General features: G+C 40.7%; 1 long non-coding RNA gene across 1 annotated transcript in view; it reads left to right on the top strand.

The window, feature by feature from the left end:
- The first annotated feature begins 1,201 nt into the window (after nucleotides 1–1,201).
- LOC141803780 (uncharacterized) overlaps nucleotides 1,202–21,505 on the top strand; it is a 59,781-nt gene continuing 39,477 nt past the window's right edge. The window contains exon 1 of the long non-coding RNA XR_012599603.1: nucleotides 1,202–1,376. This is a non-coding gene — a long non-coding RNA (uncharacterized LOC141803780). The remainder of the gene's footprint in view (nucleotides 1,377–21,505) is intronic.

Genomic DNA, 21,505 nt, shown 5'->3' with positions numbered 1-21,505 from the left:
CGCTAGCTGCAGCAGTTCACCTGTTGTTAGATCAGTGTGCTAGTTTCCATAACAACATTCCGTTGCTAATTTTTTGTCTGGTTTGACAACTTATGCAAAAAAGTGATCTTAATAACAGAATATTCTCATGTACATCTCTCCAAGTATTAGAGGTGTGGCTGTTTGGTACCTGTATTGTGATAGAGTAAATTAGCCCTAGCAAGTGGCTATGTCTGGTAGCCAGACATAGCAACCATTTAACCTTATTTTAAACTTTTTAACTTTGGCGTAGCCGAACTGTGTTTGATAATACATTATTTGACACATTTTAATTTTAAAGTTTCCTAAAACAAAAAAGGAAACCTTTACAGGAATAAACCTGCTCAATCTTCCCCGCTTGGCCCCTATAAATGAGTAACTGTGTCCAAAATCACTCCCTATTCACTTTACAGTGCACTATATAGTCAATACGCCATTTAGTAGTGCTGTCCCACAATGCATTTTGAGAAGTAGTGTATTAGTGATGCTCACTATATGAGCAATATATACCATCATGCATTTCGGTTCAAACAGGAGAAAATGGCTGATTACATGATTAATGATTACTAATAGCATGAAACAACATTACAAACTGTCAGAGAATAACACTTAGCTCCCTGTTTAACTTTCGGACGATCCCCTCTCACAACTTTGAGCTGAGAAACAAACAACACGGACGTTAGCCGTTAAACCGTCCATCGCGGGTGACACATTCACGGGACCTTGTAATTCTTAAATACTGCATAAGTTCCACGCAAATATATGGTTTATTCATTTAAAAAATAACGTGTAATAAATGTTTCAATTATATTTGGCTGTTGCAGAAAATAAGTTATGTATATTCTTAGGTATCACTAAAATAAATGCTGTTTTGCAATGTTTGTGAAAAGATATAACTGTAAATCCCCAGCCGTACGTGATGGACGCGAGAGTAATTTCGTCACTGTCAGCGGCTGGCGAATGGGTGAGTGGTGTCCGAAATGTTGTTTAAATTTAGCTGATTGAGTGGACTATATAGTCTACTACATCTAATTCACTATATAGTGAGTAGTGAGTAGGGAATGAGTGAGTGATTGTTTCGGACACAACCAGTGTCTCTGCCTGTATGTTTCTGGGCGGAGAGTAAAGCGTGGTTACATCAGCCAATCACAGAGCGCCCACTGCAAGTGACTTTGCGCGTTGATGATAGTGGAAGAAGCTACCCCGAGCGCTATGAATACTAAAAAAAAAAAACAAAAGTGAAGCGCCAAACGGATAACTAAACAAGGGTGAAGCTTGGCTGGACTTTCACTCGCTTGTGGGAACTTGGAGAGCAGCACAGGACGGAGAGCGATGCGAGTTGGCTTTCTACCGAGAAGGTATGTGCCAAATAACCCAGCGATTAGCTTGTGCTAACATGCTAAATCAGGTGCACCGCTCTCGAGTCTCTCCCAAGTAGAAACGCCATGCTGTAGGCGGTTGCTAGGCTGGGTCGGTTTGAACGTTGTCTTTATTAACAAGTAACGAAAATCCCTGCAGACCCTTATTTTAACGCGAGTTAGTGGGGTTTATGACAAAAGGTGCAGCCAGTCAGCAGGGGGATCTCTAAATCTTGTGGCTTCATAGTAAATGATCACTCAGAGCCTCTATTCACACTAGCAGGCTTTGAATGGGTCTTTACGTGCTCTGACTATGACTTCATACTTGTATTGTGCCCTGACTTTTAGAACTTGTTAGAATCCAATTTTAGGTTTACATCAGTGGTTGTTTGGAAGTGAGAGCATACGTTAAGTTATCCACGTTAGCTTATATTTGCAACTTTTCCTTTAGCTTCTCATAGGTTGAAAATGACTGCAGCTGAAAATCCCCTGCTGACCTCAGCAACTATGCTGTGTCGGTTGTGATTGTGATATTTTTTCTCATGACTGTGTTAATTTTCTCATTTTACTTGAGTGTTTGGAATGTTAAAAAAAAGAAAAAGACAAAGATGTAAAGAAGATCAAACAGTAACATGTGAGAATCCAAGCATTTGCTGCTTATGCACTGACTCTTTGGGTGAAACATATGTGCTGAGCACTATGAAAACACCTTAGCTCATGCCGCAGGTCTGTGGGACTCAGAGATTTATGATTTTTTTCACCACTTTCCAGTGAGTTCCTCTTTGGAAAGTGTGATAGGGGTCTGAAGGGTATGTGCCTTCCTCGCCTCTTTCCTGTGCCCTGCCCATAGCTTACCCTGTTTATAACTGTTTTTGATTGTTGTTAAGTAGCTGTCAAAGCTCCCGCTTGTCCCTCCAGCCTGGAAAAACATGTGAGCTCAGCATCTCTCTAAACAGGAGCAAATTAAGAAAATGCAGTGCATTAAGGAAAAATACTTTGTGTACCATTTCATATTTGGTGGTGAGAATCTAAAACAAGGATGTCTGTGTTTGAATCAACATACAGACTGTCTGACAGGTTGAGTGAAAAGGTTTCTAATGCTGTTAGCTACACAAAGATACATTTCATTTATATACTCCAGCATTATTAACACAATAATCACCTCTGTTTAGATTTTATAGTGGCTGCTTAAATGATTAAACACCAGAAAAAGACTTGAAGTGTAATATATCTTGAAAATGTCTTGTGATACATGCACTGTGAAAACTATTAAGGTTTTTTTTTATTTCAACTGGAAGTGAGCTGCTTCATACTGGAGGTCTCTGCTCTTTTTTCATGACAAGGGAGACAGCCAATCGACCAAATCAGTGGTCTAGCCTCAAAAAGGGATGGATAATGATAAAAACTGTCTTGAGAGGCTTTCAACACTAGTTCACAATCATAAAAATGTCAGTTTCTTATGACAAAGCTCATTTTTCAAATACTCCTCCTTCAGTTATAATGCAAAAAGAATCCAATACAATCCATAAATTTGTACGAAATCTGAGAGGACCTGCCTTGACATTCTCCATCTGGAAAAACAGAGTGATAAACAAACAAATTGTTCTATAAATAATAATGAAGCATGTGTTTCTCTCATTGGCAAACATATTTGGAGGGGGGGATAGCTCCAGAGACCCTATTGTGGTCTTTCTGGGGGGATGGGATAAACATAGATCTGTGTAGACGCCTGGGTTTCTTGGCAGGCCCGCACCACTTGCAATTGCACCAGGAGAATTGGAGCGCTTTCCAGCAGAGGTGCAGGGTTAGAAACATTTTATTCTTGAGGAAATTCCTCCTATTACTCCATTATTCATCAGATTCTCTGAGGAGATGGATGCTCTAACGGCTCTAACAGAGACCGTTAGGAGGAAAACAGTTCATCATGGTAGATATCCTGGACAAGCGAGTGTTCTGATGTATCACCAGTAGGATGTATGCGATGGACATATTCCTCAGTCCATCAATTTACTCAGACAGTAAGTACTTTGGAGATCACTGAATGGATATTCAATACCATAACTACACAGCATTAAACGTCACAGTAGAACAGCCATTTACCATTGTGATGGAGAAATTTGTTTTAACCAGGTCAACACCTGTTTTGAGCATTAGGGATTTGTGAAATATTAACCACGGGGACACGTTGTGGGTTTTGTTTTCTCCCAAAGTGTTGTTGTTATATAAGCACATAAGGGAAAGTTGTACAACTGTGGATGGAGGAGGACCTGGAAGTTTCAATCAGCAGCTGTGCTGACCTACGACCGCTCACTTGGTGTCTGCGTGTGGGGTGCTGGTTGGGAAATCAGTTGCGCTTGCAGTGACTGTGTGTGTTTTTGGAAAAGGGGGGTTACAATGGCAGACTGATGAAAGTGAGGGGAGGGTAGGGGGGGTTCAGAGATGGGCTGTGAAGCTGCTGTCCAGCTCATGCTTCAATTGTGCAGTAAAGATTCCCCAGCTGTCCTGTGGATTAGCCTGTGTGCTTATGTGATTAGGATACATGGCACCGCGGCTAGAGCAGGCGCCTCTGACCCGAAGAATGTAGAATGGGATGAGATGGGAAGAAAAAGGATGGACAGGTGATGCTGCAGAGGACACAAAGATCGAGGACCAACTTAAGATCTAGTTTGATGAGTCCTTTAGTCTGTTCATTAGTGGGGGTGTCAAAAACAGTGGTATCAATGAGTAATCAATTTTCAGTAAATAAAAGTTATAGCCCAAAGTTGTTTTTGTCATACTGTATTTCTACTGTAGTCAGTCAGCTACATTCTGTGTTTAAGCATAAAACGGTTATTAGTCCCTCCGAGCTCTGGCCCAAAATCTATGAAAAGCTGCTGTCCTTATTCGGTCTTATTTTCAGTTTGCCATCAGGCACCTGAGATTCAACTAGCTTCATAACACATAGTTGGTAGAGTTACTTTCTAAGCAAAGCAATTCTATTTGGTTCAGGGTGGTGTTTCTAAAGGAGCACTAAATCTAGGAGTGAGTTTGTTTGGTTAATGGGTTAAAAAATCAACAGTCTTAAATTGCTCCAATTTTAAAGCTCCTTTGAAGAATTTTTGTTTTGATTTCAGTGCCTCCTATGTTCTTTTCGTGTACAGATTGAGCCCTGGAGTAAGTATGTAGTGTTTGAACTGAAAAAAAAATTCTCCCTGCTTTAGTCACCTTTGCTGTGAGAAAATACTTTAAAACCTGTTTAGGTGGATGCCTTATCACTATGACTGGTATCTTGTCTCTGCTGGTGTTTCAGATTTTTAATTCAACCAGATTCCTAAATAAATGCTGATAGTTCAGCTTTCTTAGAAGCTGCAGTATGATTTTCAGTGTGTTTCAAAACCAGCTTAAAACATCTGACAGGAGCTTTAATGAAAAGGAAAATGTAACTTTGTTTTTAAAAGGCAAAAACTATCCTCTGTACCCTGTTGACACAAAACGACTAAAAAAGCCTAAATGCAATAGGGTTGTCGGGCTTTTTTGGAAGTACCATATAACACAGAATTTTTTGTCTCTCTTGGAAGGATTACAAAGAAAGTAGTGTTTCCAGAAAATAAAACCTCAAAATTTCATGGCAACTGTCTGAATTTTAAAATTTTGAGGCCAAATAAAATTTTATGTTTGAACCAACTTGTAAGTTTAAGTTGAGATAACTTATTATTTGTGTAACTTAAATTCATAAGTTCTACAGATAACCTAGAATACTTAGAATTCTGTAATGTGAAAGTAATACCATTTTATTAATTTTGTTAAGAAAATCCACCAATAGTGGCAAATTGCATTCACTTCAAAAAATTAAAAATCCTGTTATTATAAGATAACTGTCCCATAACAAGGAAACTAAACAAAAACACACTTATAACCTAAAAAACCACATTTTGATGGATGTTTAACCTTGGCCCCAAACCAACTGTTGCATCAAATACGCAAAGTAAAACCTGGATTTTGAATATCAGCAGTTGCTGGTGTTTTACTGTAAAGTATGAGCCTGTTAATTGCTGAACCTCAGCCGGCTATCACTGACAGACATTTTTACGCTGCTTACAGTTCTCACATAGTTTTGAATGCTAAAGCCTTTGATGAATGGAGCTAAACACCGCTTTCTTTGCCCAAATGCGTGTGCGTATTTAAAGCCGCATTTCCACCAAGCAGTCCGGGTCGGCACAGTACGGTTTGGCTCGGTTTGGTACAGTTGAGCCTGATCCCGTTTGTGTTACCACAGCAAACTGTGCCCTCTCGTGGTGGGCAGCGTGTAAGCTGGATACTGCAAGCCCCAGCTGTTAAACAATAGCCTGACGCTGTAGCAGTGTGACACAGTTTACCCCGCTAATAAATCCAACAAAGAAGAAAAACGCGACACAGTAAACAAAGAACATAGATGGAAGACATGCAGCATTTTGTCCTTTTTGTGATTGGCATATAGCTCTATGATGCAATCAAGCTTTGTTTCATAGAAGTCTGTGTGCCGCCAGGAGAAATGCAGCCTCTGTGGGGTTAAGTGACGATTCTTTTGACCAATCTACGGTCTGCACTGTGTTGCTCCACCTTCCGATCGGTTCAGTCTGGCACCCATACTAAAGGGTCCCTAAAAAGTAGGCCAGCCCTTCTTGGTTATTTGGGGATCTGTCCCGGGATAAGTCAATGGAAACCCCACAAAATGCGCGCCATACCGAGACGAACCGAACCGGTCTGCTTGGTGGAAACGCAACTTATGATGACATAAATCCAGGGAACAGGAAAATAAAAAAAAATCCTTTATTTATTCATTTATTTATTTTACAAGATAGTTATGTTGTAAAGCAGAAAGATGTTTGTCCCGAGTGAATGCTCGTCCCACACTGGCAAGCTAATGTTCAAGTCTTATAGCATACTGGTAATGACCATGATTTTTTCAACAAACAAAGAAATTAAAGCTTCATTAATTTTAAATGGATCAGTACTTATCCAGTGTTTTTGTCTTTCTGAACACTCACACTGTACTCATGCACACACTCAGGCAGTGAAGAAAATTTAAAGAATTTAGCCCAAGTCCCAAACCTATAACTTGAAGGTTTGCCAACCTAACTCAAGAATTGAGAACAACTTTACACAACAAATGTTACAGGGGGTTGAGATAACTACCTTGAAGTAGTTTTCAACACAAGAGAACATTTTTTGTTTACCTAACCAAAAATTGTTTTCAGGCCAACAGTTTTAGGTTTTCATTTTCACTGCAAGGTTTTTCTGTAAGTATTAAAGATTGGTTTGAGAAGCTGAGGTGCAGAGCCCACACATGTAGGTAAAGGTACTTAGTGTCCTCATTTTGCAGGATTATAAAATTTGCTTCATTTCACATTCTTGGTTTAAAAGCATACAATTTTGGTGTGGCATGATCTATGCTGATCATAAAACATGCCTCGACTAAATAAAGACTCACACATGCCCCTACAGCCATGAAAGGTAGCTTTTGGAACATGTCCACACTGGGCAGCATGGGAAAGCTTTAAAATATGGGAAACATTGATGCTAACACAGGAAGAAGCAGTACTTTTTCTCCTGCATCCTCTTTCTAAAATGTGTTCATGTTGGCTCAGGAGCAGGCAGAATGACTGACATGTGGAATGACAAACAGCGTGACAACATGGTGCAAGCGAGCCGCCCTCCAGCACCGAGCCCTGCACAGCTGCACACTGCCCGCTCGACTGTACGAGACGCTATGGCACGAGTTCAACAGTAACGCTGATCTCATGGGTCAAAACCAGCACAGCCTGCTAACTGGAGGTAGTGAAACCTTTGCTATTGCCCATAAATTTAGATGTAGGCTTAAGACAGACGGGGAGGCAACTCATTCATTCACTCACCACTTCTTACATTACAACACCAGCGACAAGTTTGGTGTGGGAATATGAGCTAACCAGATAGTAATCCCATCCATACATCCGTGATACTTTGAGCTGGCCCCCCTTCTGTTTTTGTGACAAACATTTGCCAACAAACTCAAATCCAAGAGGGTAGCTGGGTTTTGTTTAACAGAGAAGTACTTGTAGATCTGTCATGGCGAGCTCAACAAGTACGGCTTACCCCTTCAATAGTAGCCTCTCATACACACGGAAGAAAGGAAAGACCACATTGTCGGTGGGGGTGGGTCTCCATTTTTCGTGAATTTGGTCATTTGTTGGCCAAGGTCAGCTCCTTAAGATTAGTGTTGGTGGCGGTGGTGGCGGTGTGTGTGCTGTGTGTGTTAATCCATTGATTTAGCTGGAGTTAACACGCTGGCAAGGATCCAGCAGAGACTTAAGTCACAATTGGAGTGGGGCGGATAGATTGAGAGGGGATGGTGGGAAAGTTGAAATACCGCTTTTCTTTGAGAGAAAGGGGAATTTGAAGAGGAAATTGAAGCAAGGGTCTGCGGTAGGTTTGTTTAAAAGTCTTCAAACACAGTACACTGTTATAGTTGATTTGCTTTTGCTGTTTTTTTAATAACATCTCAAAAACTGCGATGGAAATTTCGACACAAAAAGAAACAGAGCCTATTCGCGAGACAGAGGCATTTAAAGGTGATTGTTGAAAAGACAAATTTCACAAACACTGCAATCAAGTCTAACAATCTTAGATAAATGTTTTCCCTCTTTGCAAATTGACAGACCAGTATTTCTTTGGCAGCGTAAACATGAGAAATGGTGTCATCACGTATGAAAAACACTGTCAAATAATTTTATTTCAAGGATAATGCAACAAGGTGTTCATTGTCTAACATGTTGACCTGCAGACAGATTTAGAGATTCTTGGAGCGTGTTAAAACAGGACAGTGTGAGACTAACCGTCCAGGACAAAGAAACATTCCTTGTGTCAGTGAAACTTGTGTTTTTTCACGTCAGAGTTTTCAATTACATTTAGCTGGCCTGTTGAGAGAGACAAGCAAGATTACCAAGGAGGAAAAAAAAACACTCATCATAGCTAGACAGCTATTTACGGAGCGGCTGTAGCCTCACAGGAATGGTCCTCCACCTTGACTTATTGAATTATTGAGGAGCTGTCGACAGGTTGAGCAACTGTCTCCTTCTCCCTGTGTTTCCTTACATTCACTTAACTCAACACGGCGCTGCAGCTGTCAGAGTGCGCTCCATTCCTTGGCTGCAGCCAGCCAGGGTGGATGAGTGCACCTTGCAGGCTTAAATCTCTGTGACCTTAGGTCAGTATCATTCATCCTGCTTCTTCAAACTGCAGTAACAAGAAATCCACGCAAAGATTCCTATTACCCTATAACCACAGATTTGATGCATATTTGAAGAAGAACGAAGGTTAAATGTTGATATCAGTGTGGAGGATCATCAGATGGGGAATCAGGAGATGATTGATTCTGTTTTGTCAGAGGTGTTTGATAAATGATTTCCTTACCTTTGCCTCACCTCATAAGTACATGGCTGCCAGAAAAGGAATTTCAAACATGTTGTCAGTGACTGAGCCCTGGGGCTGTGCAAAACTGTCCATTACCGTCGTGCTTGTCGCGTAATGTTTGCGAGAAGATTGACAACAGATCGACGAGCCGTCTTCTGTGCTCCTATAACTGTACTGTTTTGAGGATAGATCTTGTTTAATCAATTACCTCTTGTTTTTAAAGGCCCTGTAAACGTGAAACCATACTGAAGCTTCCATCATTCCTTTTTGAAAGGTTAAGTCATTGATACTCTCCAAAATAAATAAATACATTTATTATAGTGCTTTCCTCACCTGGAAACTTGTTACAAAATAGGGCCCTTTCTTCTCCTTGGTCGGGGTCAATCGGACATAAGTGACCGCAGCTTTCATGCTCTAATGTGAAACAAAACAAGCAAGCTGGGATTTCCTCGAAGAGGTTTCAGCTGAACCCTGCAGCTGTTTGAATTGCAGTGAGAATGGGATCAACCCAACAAGTTGAACAAATGGCGGTTTGACTCATCACACTACTTGTAGTAGAGCAGTTATCATAAGTGTCGTAATACAGCCACAGAGCAATTTCAACATTCATAACATTACGTAGCGTCTCCAACATCAACAGAGAAGCTTTTGTCAGTTTTTTGGTCAACAACATTTAATGAAACTGCTCGTCTTCCCAACTGCTGATTAGGCGTTGACCTCCTTGTTGCTCCAAGTTAGCCCTTGACTCACCTCAGTATCCAGTTAATGCTTGGCATTTGCTCAACTATATCACTGAAGAAGGAAACTGTGACATAATGATTTAAGGACTTTTAAAAAATAAACAGTGCTAGCACAAAATGACCCAAGGGAGTAATACAACAATTGTTTATTGTATTGGTATCGGTATCGGCCAAAAGGGGTTTTGATATATCGGCATATCCGATATCGGCAAAAATCCAATATTGTGCATCCCTACTGACAATATCAAAATCGTGATTCTTTGTCATAATATATATTTTTTTCAAATTCAAATTCTTCATTTCAGTCTTTGTTTATAAACTTATCACTTTTCTCCAGCAGAGGGTGAAATGTTTCTCTCTGACTCATGTGATGTGAATTTTATGGGAAAATATAGCTCCTGATGTAGTCTGTAGACATTATCATCACATGGTCTAGTGTTAAAAAGGCAATCAAAAAATTGCAAAAATCGTAAATATTAAAGAATCGCAATTGAAATTGAATCGGCACCCCAAAGATTGTCATAGAATCAAATCCCGAGAATAGCATATCATCCCAGTCCTATTATATAATTTTTACATTAAATACAAAGAATACATGTAAATATGTTTAAGAATATGGTGTCGCTTATTAAACTCTTTAAAATATTCAGGCTTAATACTTGAGTCAACAATGTAAACGTACTCCCAGATGTTTAGTCATCAGCCAATCACAGCATCCCTGCAGGCTCAAATTACACTAACACTCTTTTTTTTGTGACTTCCTGTGTAGTTGTTTCCAGTGCTTCAGCAGCCAGCCTCAAGTGGACTCTCAGAGAACTGCAGTTTTTAGCACTTCTGTGTGGGCTTCATTTCTCACAGCTCACTGCTTGGATTTTCATGATGTATCCCCTCTAGAGCTGAAACGATTCCTCGAATGATTTGAGGTACTCGATTACAAAAATTACTCGAGTAATTTTCTCTGCCTTGAGGAATCGTTTAATTTTAAAAAAGATCAAAGAGTGTTATTTCAAATAGAGCTGAGGACATATTAAGAGAGTTTTAAGACCCCTCAAGCTACCTCTTATGCAAAATAGCAACTAGCAACAAATCTAGCTTATTTTTTGGAGTTTGGAGACTAAAGCTGCGTTTCCAACGAGCAGTACGGGTCGGTTCAGTACGGTTTGGGACGGTTTGGGACAGTTAAGTCTCATCCCGTTTGCATTTCCACAGCAAACTGTGCCCTCTCGTGGTGGGCGGCGTGTAAGCCGCATGCTGGAAGCCACAGCTGGTAAACAATAGCGCGGCGCCGTAGCAGCTTACCCTGCGATTAAATCCAACAAAGAAGAAAACGCGACACAGTAAACAAAGAGCACGGATGGAAGACATGCAGCATTTCGTCCTCTCTGTGATTTTCATGTAACTCTTTGTTACAAAGTGCAATCAAGCTTTGTTTCAGAGAAGTCTGTGAGCCGCCAGGAGAAATGCAGCCGCTGTTGGGGTAAGTGACGATTCTTTTGACCAATCAACCATCTGCAGTGTGTTGCTCCACCTCCCGAGAGCGGATCGGTTCAGTCTGGCACCCATACGAAGAGTCCCAAAAAAGTGGGACGGCTCGTCTCGGTTTTTAGGGATCCGTCCCGGGATGAGTCTGTGGAAACGCCGCTAAAAGCACACCGTACCGAGACGAACCGACCCGGACTGTTTGGTGGAAACACGGCTTAATGGGTAATTGTACGAAACGGGTGCCATTTGGCTCCGCAGCATTTGATGAGATGTACAGGCCCAAAAAATGTGTCAAAGTGTGTTTACAAATTTTGAGAAAATTCTATTTCTATAAAATATTCGATAGCTACAGCCCTAATCACCTCTATACAGAAGTGTATTGCTGCCACGCCAGAAAATAAAAACAAACTAAACATATTTGTATCAACTTATTTTGTGAATCTAAATTATAGGGTTATAGTAGTATCAGGAAAATACCTGGGTAGGAATAATTGAGTGTTAGTGGCTGTTCAGGGGGCAGTTACTTAAGACAGAGTCAACCTGCATGAAGTGTCTGTCGCCCTGACAGTTTCTACATGTGAGTTTTTGGCAGTGTTGGACTGGTGCAGCTTGTATCCATGGAGTCTTCTGTGCCCCTCCAGCTTGTGGATGATAAATGAAGCTACCTCCAGAGTGTTGGAGTGATTCTTCCTTCTGGCCCATGCATTTCAAAATCCAACCTAGCGTACACATACTTATCGAAATCTCCCCTGTGCCTTAACACAAGCATAAAGTAGGATCTGATCAATCAAATCAACAACATGAGTTTAACAGTATGTGTAATCACGTTGTAATTTGATAATCCAGCAAAAGTTATAATGTAAAACTGATGTTTTTCTTCTGATGTGGCAGCATTTCTCAGAAATAACCACTGTAAATCTTTGAAGGGTAACATGCAATCAACAGAGTCAACTACTGAAGTCTTAGCTAATACAGACAATTGTGCTGTTTTTGCAGGCTTTGATGGGATCACCTGCTTATCTAACCAAAGAATACAGTTAATTATACAACAGGTGTGTTTTCTGTATCATAACCTCTGACATTGGAGTTTAATGCATACACTTACTCAAGCATTAGTGACCTGTTAGAAGCTCACAGCTGTCTGCACACTTTGCTGAACTTTCTTTTCTTCAGCAGTTTGTTATTCCAGGTTTGTTGTTCTATAACACCTCAGATGTATTACACTTTTAATGCAGAACCTGTTGGTCTTTAAGATAAAGGTCAAAGAGACGACCTTTAATTAAAAAAAGGCTCGCTATGTCAATGTTTTTCATAGACTTTTTCACCTCTCAAGACTTCCTGGACTATTTGGACAGCTAGTACGGAGTTTAGGTATAAAAAGCAGATCGCATGCTGAGTTTAGTGGTTTTAAAAGATCAATGGTTGTTAAAACATGGTTCATACTGTGATTACGTTTAACTCGTAGTGAGCTCTGGGCTGTTACTCCAGGAAGTAATGACATCACTGCATGGCTGGTAAGGAGGGTGGCTGGAAAGGACCAAACCCATGGACCACATCCAAAAACTCTATAACCTTCCACTGAGGCTGTATGGAGGATTCAATCCCATCCAAGTTGATGCTGCCCCTGCCAAAATCCAAATTCACATGGAGGAAGTCTACCTCCATTTGGGTTTTATCAAAATGCTCCAAACCACACACCCAGTGATAGGCTGGTCGTGACTACAGCTGAGTCTCTGCAGAACAGACTGCAGTGCACGCTTGGCAGGAGGGAAAGGTGTGGCAATCGCATGTTGTCTTGTTAACCGGGAGTATCCAGCAGCAGAGACCATTACAGATTAATGTGCAGCAGGTGTTGGTTGTCTAGACCGGCAAAGAGAAGCATACACTCGCTGAGTAATTGAAAGTGCAGGTGCATCTTGGGTCGCAGCCAGCATCTGGGGCTGCTGTAATGTTTCTAGCTGCATGACATCTCATTTTTAGGGCTCCACTTATTACATAAAATACCTCTGAGCTCGGATGGAAAACAAGACGCCTGAGGAATGCCAGATTTTTTTTTTTTAACTCTTTTTTTGTAAACCAGCTCTCAGCTATTATGGATTATTGTTTCTCTTACATTGACAGATATTAATGTTAATTCACAAGTTCAATTCTTGGACTTGTTGAAGTGATACAAAGCATCTTGGCAAGGATTGTGGAATCAAACCTCCTGACTTTGTCCACTTAATCAGAAAAACCTGACGGGTTTGACTTCCTGAGTTTACATGGAATTACCTGTGCCAAAAAATACAATCAAATTTCCTGAAAGTCAGTCACAGTGGGCAACACAGACAGGAGAATGCCTTCTGATAGTCAGTGATACTCTCATAGAAATGGTTCCTGAAGTGTTGGTGTAGACTTTCAATGGACAGGGTGTGGCTAATTTCTTCCAATTCACAAAGGATGAATTACAAAAAGCACAATTTACAATGTGAAGTGATACATCCATAACAAAAGTTTTCACCAAACAGGAAATTAATGAAGCGAACTGCTTCATTTGCACCTAATTAGTGGATCAATATCTGATGTGTGTTAGATTCACTGTTGCTGTAACTGCAGCGCCTGTTTTATTCCCTGACCTGTGCGGCTGCTCCTGGCTCGAGGCCCTCACTGGCTATCACTCTCCAGGGCTAAGAGGATAATGTGTTAGCTGATATCTTAGCTCAGTGTGGTGCTGAAATGGGAAAAGGGGGAGTTTGGAGGAGGTAATGATGGACCACTTTGGTTTCTCCTGAGAAATAGGAAATCCAGGCCCAATCTCGGAGGGTCCTGGCTAGACTACGACCTGTAAGCACACAGGAGCGAACGCAATGCCTGAGATTTCTGACAGATCGCAGCAGCACTCCCAGCATCATTTCTTCACTGTCATATCTAGAAATCAAACTTTAGTCATTCTAGTTTGTTGGAAATGTGACACATTTTGTCTGAGGCCTCAGTTAGAAAACAATGTGAAAAGAAAGTCATTTATTTGCGCTTCTTGTGGCTGACATAAGATCCCAAAACATGACCGCAGCACACTGCCTGTGCTGGGTGAAATGAGTGTGAATGTGGTGCCAGGCGAGGGTCCTCTTTCTCTCCTCACACTGAGCCTCTCCAGTCATGGATCACAGAGCTGGAGAAGCAGCTAATAGCTCTTTCTAGCTGGGCCTGTGCTAAATACTCCCTCCACTAAAATTATTCCTCTGGGAATCAATGGGCCCATTCTTTTGTGAGCTGTAGTTTGCTTGATGGTTCCAACCTCAATGTGAAACATTAGACAGCAATGGGGAAAACATAAAACATAATACTTGTGTGACCAGCTTGTCATTGGCTCTTCGGTGGCTGTGCTAAGAATTTTGCCCAAGATAGTAGATTCAGGGAGGGAGAGGCTTGTGAGGGTAGCAGGCTCCCTGCAGATCAAATTGCAGCACTGATGCACCTAAAGGGAGGGGCTTTCGATGGATACACTGTAAATATTTTGGGTGCCTATTTCATGGAAATATAAACATGCAATAACTTATTCCAACATTACATTTTAGCCGTACTAGTGGCGTGGCTGTGGCACTGCTGGTTTAGTTCTGAGCGTTTTTTCCAAGACGAAATATTTCAGCAACATCTTGACAAATTCTGATATATTTATTGCAAACATGTAGCCCCAAAAGGGTGATGATAATCAAATATTTGGTGATTTTCTTTTGCTTGAATTCAATTATCAATATTTTTTCTTCTTCAGAGTCAGAAGTCTCCCTCCTCCTATATGTTGTGTACTGGAATTTATTCATTCATGGCCTCCAGGGGATGAATCCATATCCCTCTTGCCCCATTATGGATTAATTTTTTTCTGGGTAAATTTTTCTAACATATATTAGATTAGATATTTGTAGCACCATGAGGATGAAAACGTCTCGTTTTCAGATGGTCTAGCGATCTGGGTCATGCACCACATGGTTCGCCCTTGAGCCCCCGAGGTGGCCCTGGTTTGAGTCCGGCCTGCGACCTGTTTCCTGCATGTCATTACCCACTCTCACTCTGTTTCAGTCTCTATCCACTGTCCTATCCTCTCCAATTTAAGGCATGAAAAGCCAAAAAAATTACTTAAAAAAACTTTATTCAGACATTAAATACACCAGAGGATAAAACCTTTGACTTTGTGAACCCCTGTTTTTCTTTTGGCACCACAAGCAGATTAAACTGTATGTAAACAGAACTGTGGGCAGAATTTCACAGTTTCATGGTGGTGAATTGTTCTGACACTGATAAAACCCTACGTTGGTGTTGTGCCAGCTCACACAAAAAGTTTAGTTCACACCAATTTAAATAAATTAGTTCACGTTCAGAGTTAAATGAATGAATCCTTGTATGCTATTGTAGCACCACAGACAGAAAAAACGCTGATGTATAGTAGGGCTGGGATGATATGCTACTCTCGCGATTTCAATTCTATCACAATTTTTGGGGTGCCGATTCGATTTAGATTGCGATTCTCTGATATTTACAATTTTTGAGATTTTTAGTTTGCTGTTTTAAAACCAAACCACGTGCAAAAGTTAAATGATGATGATAATATCTACAGACTATATCAGGAGCTATATATTATCCTGTAACATGCACATCACTTGAGTCAAAGAGAAACATTTCACCCTCTGCTGGAGAAAAGTGGTAACTTTTTTCCATTCCAGTTTATAAACAAAGACTGAAATTAAAAATTTGAATTTGAAAAAAACAACAATTTTTTGACAAAGAATCCCAATTTTTGTATTGGTAAACAAAAAATCCTGATTTATCTATTTTCAATTTTTTTCTCCCTCCCTTACTGTATCGTGTGAACTGTCTGCAGTATGAGCCACGCTGGATACATGGAGAGTGCCGTAGTAGTAGTAGATCTGACTTCTGACGCTCTAAGTCACAGTGTTCACCTGTTTGGCATCTCTCAGTGCCTCCTGTCACCTCTTGGCACCTTCCAGTGCTCTTCAGGGTGAGTGAGTGGTTGAGCTCACCCTTAATGAAAATATAAGCGCTACTAATTTCATCACTACTAATTTCTCATTATGGGTGAAATGTCTCAACAGCTACTTCATTGTGGTTTAGCACAAAACTTGAAATAAAGAGCAAACAAGTCTAAATGATGACCCAACTGATCCCTTCCTCAACAGAAGTGTTAGCACACTAAATCACAAACTGTGATGAGGAACGTAAACTTCTGAACTACTTCACATCAGCATGTGATCACTGTCATTGCAGACGGTAACACAGCTTAAAGAAACTTGAGCACTGCTGAAGACTCTATTTCAGCCTAGTTGATATCAAAGATAAGTGCTTTTTTCCTACAAATGGTGTAGTATTTGGTACTAAACACCCAATGGGATAATCTTCTGACAGAATAAATTTCTGATTTTTTTTTTCGAAGTGGTCAGAGCCAGCACCTTGAGAAGAGGGATCAAAGATAACCCACAGTCATTTTGTCTGCACCCACAGCCTAATTGTTATTGGGCACCACAAAAATGTCTGATATGTAAAATGTAGAGAAACATTTGCTGGAAAAACAAACATCTCTATTTCATCCTTTTTAGAAAGCTCATTGTGATTATTTCTTGAAGCCTTATTAATTTTCCTGTAATTGTTCAACCACGAGGATCGCTACCCTTCGCACTGAGAGTTTAGTCGAGCTCCTGACCACAATGTCTCCGCTGTCTCACCACAAAAACCTGGTACTGGACACCAACTCAACAATGACTCAAAGTTGCCGGGATTCTGAGAGTCTCTGGCTCCCTGAATCAGTTACTGTAGCTCAGAATTCCCCAGCTGAGCCTTTATTGTACTCAAGGCTTCCAAAACCACCAGACCAAATTCTTAGAAACTGTCATCAGTGATTTAGGAAAAAAAAAACCCTCATTGCATTCCATGAATCGCATGTTAATTGTAAAGAAATGCGTGATGACATAACAGAAAAACTAAGCATTTGTATTATCTCAAGGGAATGCAAAACTCGCGCGGAGTGGCACAGTACAAATTAAGCAGATTTAGACTCAAGTGTTCACAGCAGACCAGCAGAGTAAAGTACCCAAATCAGCTTAATGTGACTAAGCCTAAATATTTATAAAATCAGTTGTAATGGGCTTCTCCCCTGGCAGTACCATCCCGTCCAGTGTCACTGTGGATATAAGCTGGAAAATTGTGACTTCTGATGTCAAAGGTGAACTTTTACTGACCACATTTTATTCATAAAATCAGCCCTGATGATGTTTTGGCACAGAATAATCAAACTGGACTTGGTACAGGATCACTTGTCCACAGACTGGGTGCGGAAACCCACTTAAAAACAATCACTTATTGTTTCTGGTAATAAGTGTCTGGATGTTGACTGAATCTGCTTCATGTTCATAATGTTCCCCGGCCTGTGCCAGACCACTGCTCAGCTTGTCTATTTGGTTACTAGTACTGAGCCTTTGTTTGTGCTTCAATGGAAGCTGATATGAGAAGTAAGAGGAGCCTGTTGCTACAAGAGTCTCTGCAAAGGTCAAACATGGTGGTTTGTTTTTTCTAGGATTCCTTCGGGACGCAGGGTGAATAACTTTAAGGCTTTCTACCTGTAGGCAATAAGGAGCAACAGCAGCCCTGCCAGTTGGTCAATTAGAGACAAACATGCCTTTATTGACCTGCCAGATTGTGAAGTGTAAACATTTCTAAACAAAGGCCATAATGGAAGAAGGGTGAAGAGCGGTTCAGGAAAAATGTATGAAACATCACGTTCCAGTATTAAAATTAAAGGTTAACTGCTGATTTTTTTTCTTTTTAGGTGTTTTAATTTTAACTTTGGCATTTTTAACCTCTGCCAAATAAGTTGCCACTAACGTAGATGGCCTGAATCATCTGCTTCAGGAGAAAAAAAGCCACAAATACAGAAACAATTCATCCTTGAATACACATTCAAAGCAAATGCAACAGCCAGAACTTACAACTAATGTTTCTTTAACCTGAACAACAAAATGTGCTGTGAGCTGCGATGACACCAAACACACTCAAAGTAAACATATTATATAAAACAAAAAGTACTAAAAATCCAAAACATCTGCAGGAGAAAATAAATGTTTCGAATTGAGGCTTGCAAACAGAATTGCTCCAGGCCTGTAGGGGGAGCTACGTGAAACACTTTTAGTGTTGCTAAGCTAGCTATCCTAGCAAACTAGCTGGCAGTATACATACCTGGTTGTTGTATCTTGATGACTCTATCAGAATTGAGTTTGAGCTGTGATAGTGTGTAGGGGTGGGAGAAAAAATTGAAAATCGATAAATCTGGATTTTTTGTTTGACAATATCAAAATTGGAATTCTTTATCACGAAAATCTACTTTTTTTATTCAAATTCTTCATTTTAGTCTTTGTTTATAAACTGGATCAGAAAAAAGTTACCACTTTTCTCTAGCAGAGGGTGAAATGTTTCTCTCTGACTCAGGTGATGTGCATTTTATTGGTAAATATAGCTCCTAATGTAGTCTGTAGACATTATCATCATTATTCAACTTTTTCAAATGTTTTGGTGTTAAAAAGCAAACTAAAAATCGCAAAAATAGTAAATATCAAAACATTGCAATTTAAAGCGAATCGACACCCAAAAAATCCTAATAGAATCGCGAGAATAGCATATTGATCCAGCCCTAACTGTGTGTAATGTTTCTGAAAGGCAGCATAATTTGCAAACAGAGCATAATTCAATCTTTTCAAACAAATTTTTAGAGGCAAAAACAATGCTCTCTATACAGTTACTGGGTTTTTGTCCTGATCTTTTCAGGACTGAGCAACACCTGCTCCAAGAGTCAGTGAACTGACTGAAATTCTTTTAAAGCAAATTAGAGATGGACCGATATGGATTTTTCAGGGCTGATTCTGATTATTTGTAGTCAAGGAGGCCGATAACCGATATTTGAAGCCGATTTTAATTTGCAGTCAAAGTGAAGTTATTGGTGTCAAAATTTTGAATAATACAAACTCCAACACTACACTTCAAATACCTTGTGTTGTGTTTTATAAAGTTAAATTAAAACTTAAAAAAATAAATAGCTAAAGTTTTCTACAGTAAATAAAGTTTTCCAAAATTTCAATGTAACTGCAATAACTCTGTTACCCAAGCCATGGCTCTGCTTGTAACCAATCAGATGGTACCGTGGTTGGGACAGTGTTGAGGACTGAGTAGTGACTGCAGACAGCGGAGCGGCTGCATCAGAGTCGCAACAATGCAGTTTTAAATTTGTTTATTGGCCGTCGGATTAACAAAAAGGCTGATGCCGATATGCCTCAAAATGCCAACATGGCCTTGATAATCAGCCCGGCCGATAATCGGTCTATCCCTAAAACAAACTTGAAGAAGTTTGAAATTGGCACTGTTTTAAAAATATGACATACTGCAAATCTATTTTTCTAATTCTGTCAAATTGTTAGTTATAAATTTTTGCAGCGTCATTCAAGCTCCTGTGTGTGTGTTGATTGTATTACTGTGACAAATGAACACAGTCCCTTCTGACCAAAGAGGGAATTCCTTGAACCATCAGACTGAACCTGTGTCAATTGGTCCATTATATATTTTTAAGGTGTGGCTGTGTGTGTGCCACCCAGGTCAAGACTACACTGACCCCACAGAGTCGGCCTCATTCCTCAAGCAACATCATCAAATGGAGACCTTATCTCCGCGGTGTTCTGTAGGATGGCAACGAGCCAAGAACGCATGCCTCTTCCTTACTTCGCTCGGCGCTCAGATAAGTGCGTGTTGCACGGGATACGGCGTATTTGTCAGTCACGTCAGGCCAGAAAGTGACGAGAAGTACATGTGGAATGTTAAGTGCATGGCGTATCAGAAAACATCAAAGAATGCAGGGAGCCCCAGGGAGCCTGTAAAATTAATGATCCAGGTTGACTTCTGCAGAAAACAAAGAGAGGAGAGAATGAGTTTCTGTCTGAAAAGGGTCACAGTGCAAGTTCCTGTGTGTTTTACAATCTGCTGAACCATAAGGTTTCACCTATTTAAAAAACCGGCAGGCTTTACATCCTGGATGTGGCGTCAACAAGGGAGGAATCTGGGCACCTGACAAGAAAATGGGAACTGCTTTGATTTGGTATCGGCTAACAGAAAATAATTAAAGTACATGTTGCGAATCCATTTAAAATCACTTCGTCTCCTCTTTAAACCACAAAGAAAACAGTCTGAGTTCTTTCAGGGAACTGAGTTCATGAAACTGCCTTTTGAGTTCATGGGGCGAGCAACAGTCCTTAATATGTTGAATGATGAAGAAATTACTTTTCTCTCTACTGATCCGAATAACTGAACCAGTTTCTATGAATTCCTGATCAGTCAGATGCTTTTGAGACGTGCCCTCATGACCCTGCTTACTTTTTTTGAGGCTTAAGCTTTCTGGTTTATACCTGAACAGCATTCATGTACGGGAACGGGAGATATCAATTCACTCACAAAGCTATCTTATAGTTGCTGAGGAACGTGTTGAGATCATTTGAACACGCACTGCAACAATCTGTATCTGGAAGACATCCAAATGCCACCAGCTGGCCAGATGCTTCACTGGTGCCTGGGCTCTGCTCACGTCCATGGCAACAACTTCTCCCACCGAGCAGGAGAGAAAAGCCAGAAAAGCTGCGTCCTGGGGGAGCTGTAGTGCCACTGGCGCCTGCATGAGTGTGATATAAATCCCGGCCGCTTTGAAAATAATTAGTGTGGGGATCAGGGCAGGGCGGTCTCCCCGGCCTGGCGCTGAAGAGGAGACAGGTGCCACCAGTGGCCTAAGCTGCTGGAGCTGCACCCTAGTAGTACAGAGCAGGCACAGGCGAAAGAATGCCAACCTCAGTTTAACAAAAGAAAGAGCCTCAATGCTCAGGCAGCGCTTGTTCCTTTTCTGGGCTCTTACAGCCACTTTGTAAGACTGTGGGAGTCTGCTGGGAGAGGGATTTGTGTGGAATAAAACTGCTGGAGAAAAAGGTGTGAAGGGTGGCATGTTTACGTGCTAAGACCTGACCGTTGAAACTAACCCCCAGTGTGAGATGGAGGCCAAGATTTATTAGGACAGCACCTTCAGACAGCAGTGGAGTCCAGAGCTAACAAAGGGAGTTTTAGACTTCCTTAATATCAAAGTGGAACATGGAGTAAAGGAGGATAGGAGACTTTCTACAACATCATCTTTGTTTCCTACGTCATTATGCACTGACAAAGGCATGAGCTGTACAGATGCTTCTAAGAACATAAGTATTGTAGAGCTGAAACGATTCCTCGAATGATTCGAGGTACTCGATTACAAAAATACTCGAGTAATTTTCGCCGCCTCGAGGAATCATTTAATTTTAAAAAAGATCAAAGAGCAGTATTTCAAATAGAGCTGAGGCCATATTAAGAGAGTTTTCAGACCCCTCAAGCTACTTTTACAAAACGACAAATCTAGCTTCTTTTCTGGAGTTTGGAGACTAATGGGTCATTCCACGAAAC

Source organism: Halichoeres trimaculatus, unplaced genomic scaffold, assembly GCF_033239565.1.
Source record: "Halichoeres trimaculatus isolate MK-OKI-2021-1 unplaced genomic scaffold, fHalTri1.1 fHalTri1_scaffold_15, whole genome shotgun sequence".
In the NCBI taxonomy this organism is placed as follows: Eukaryota; Metazoa; Chordata; class Actinopteri; order Labriformes; family Labridae; genus Halichoeres; species Halichoeres trimaculatus.
Note: the sequence above shows the minus strand (reverse complement) of the source record. Positions and strands in the feature narration are given on the sequence as shown.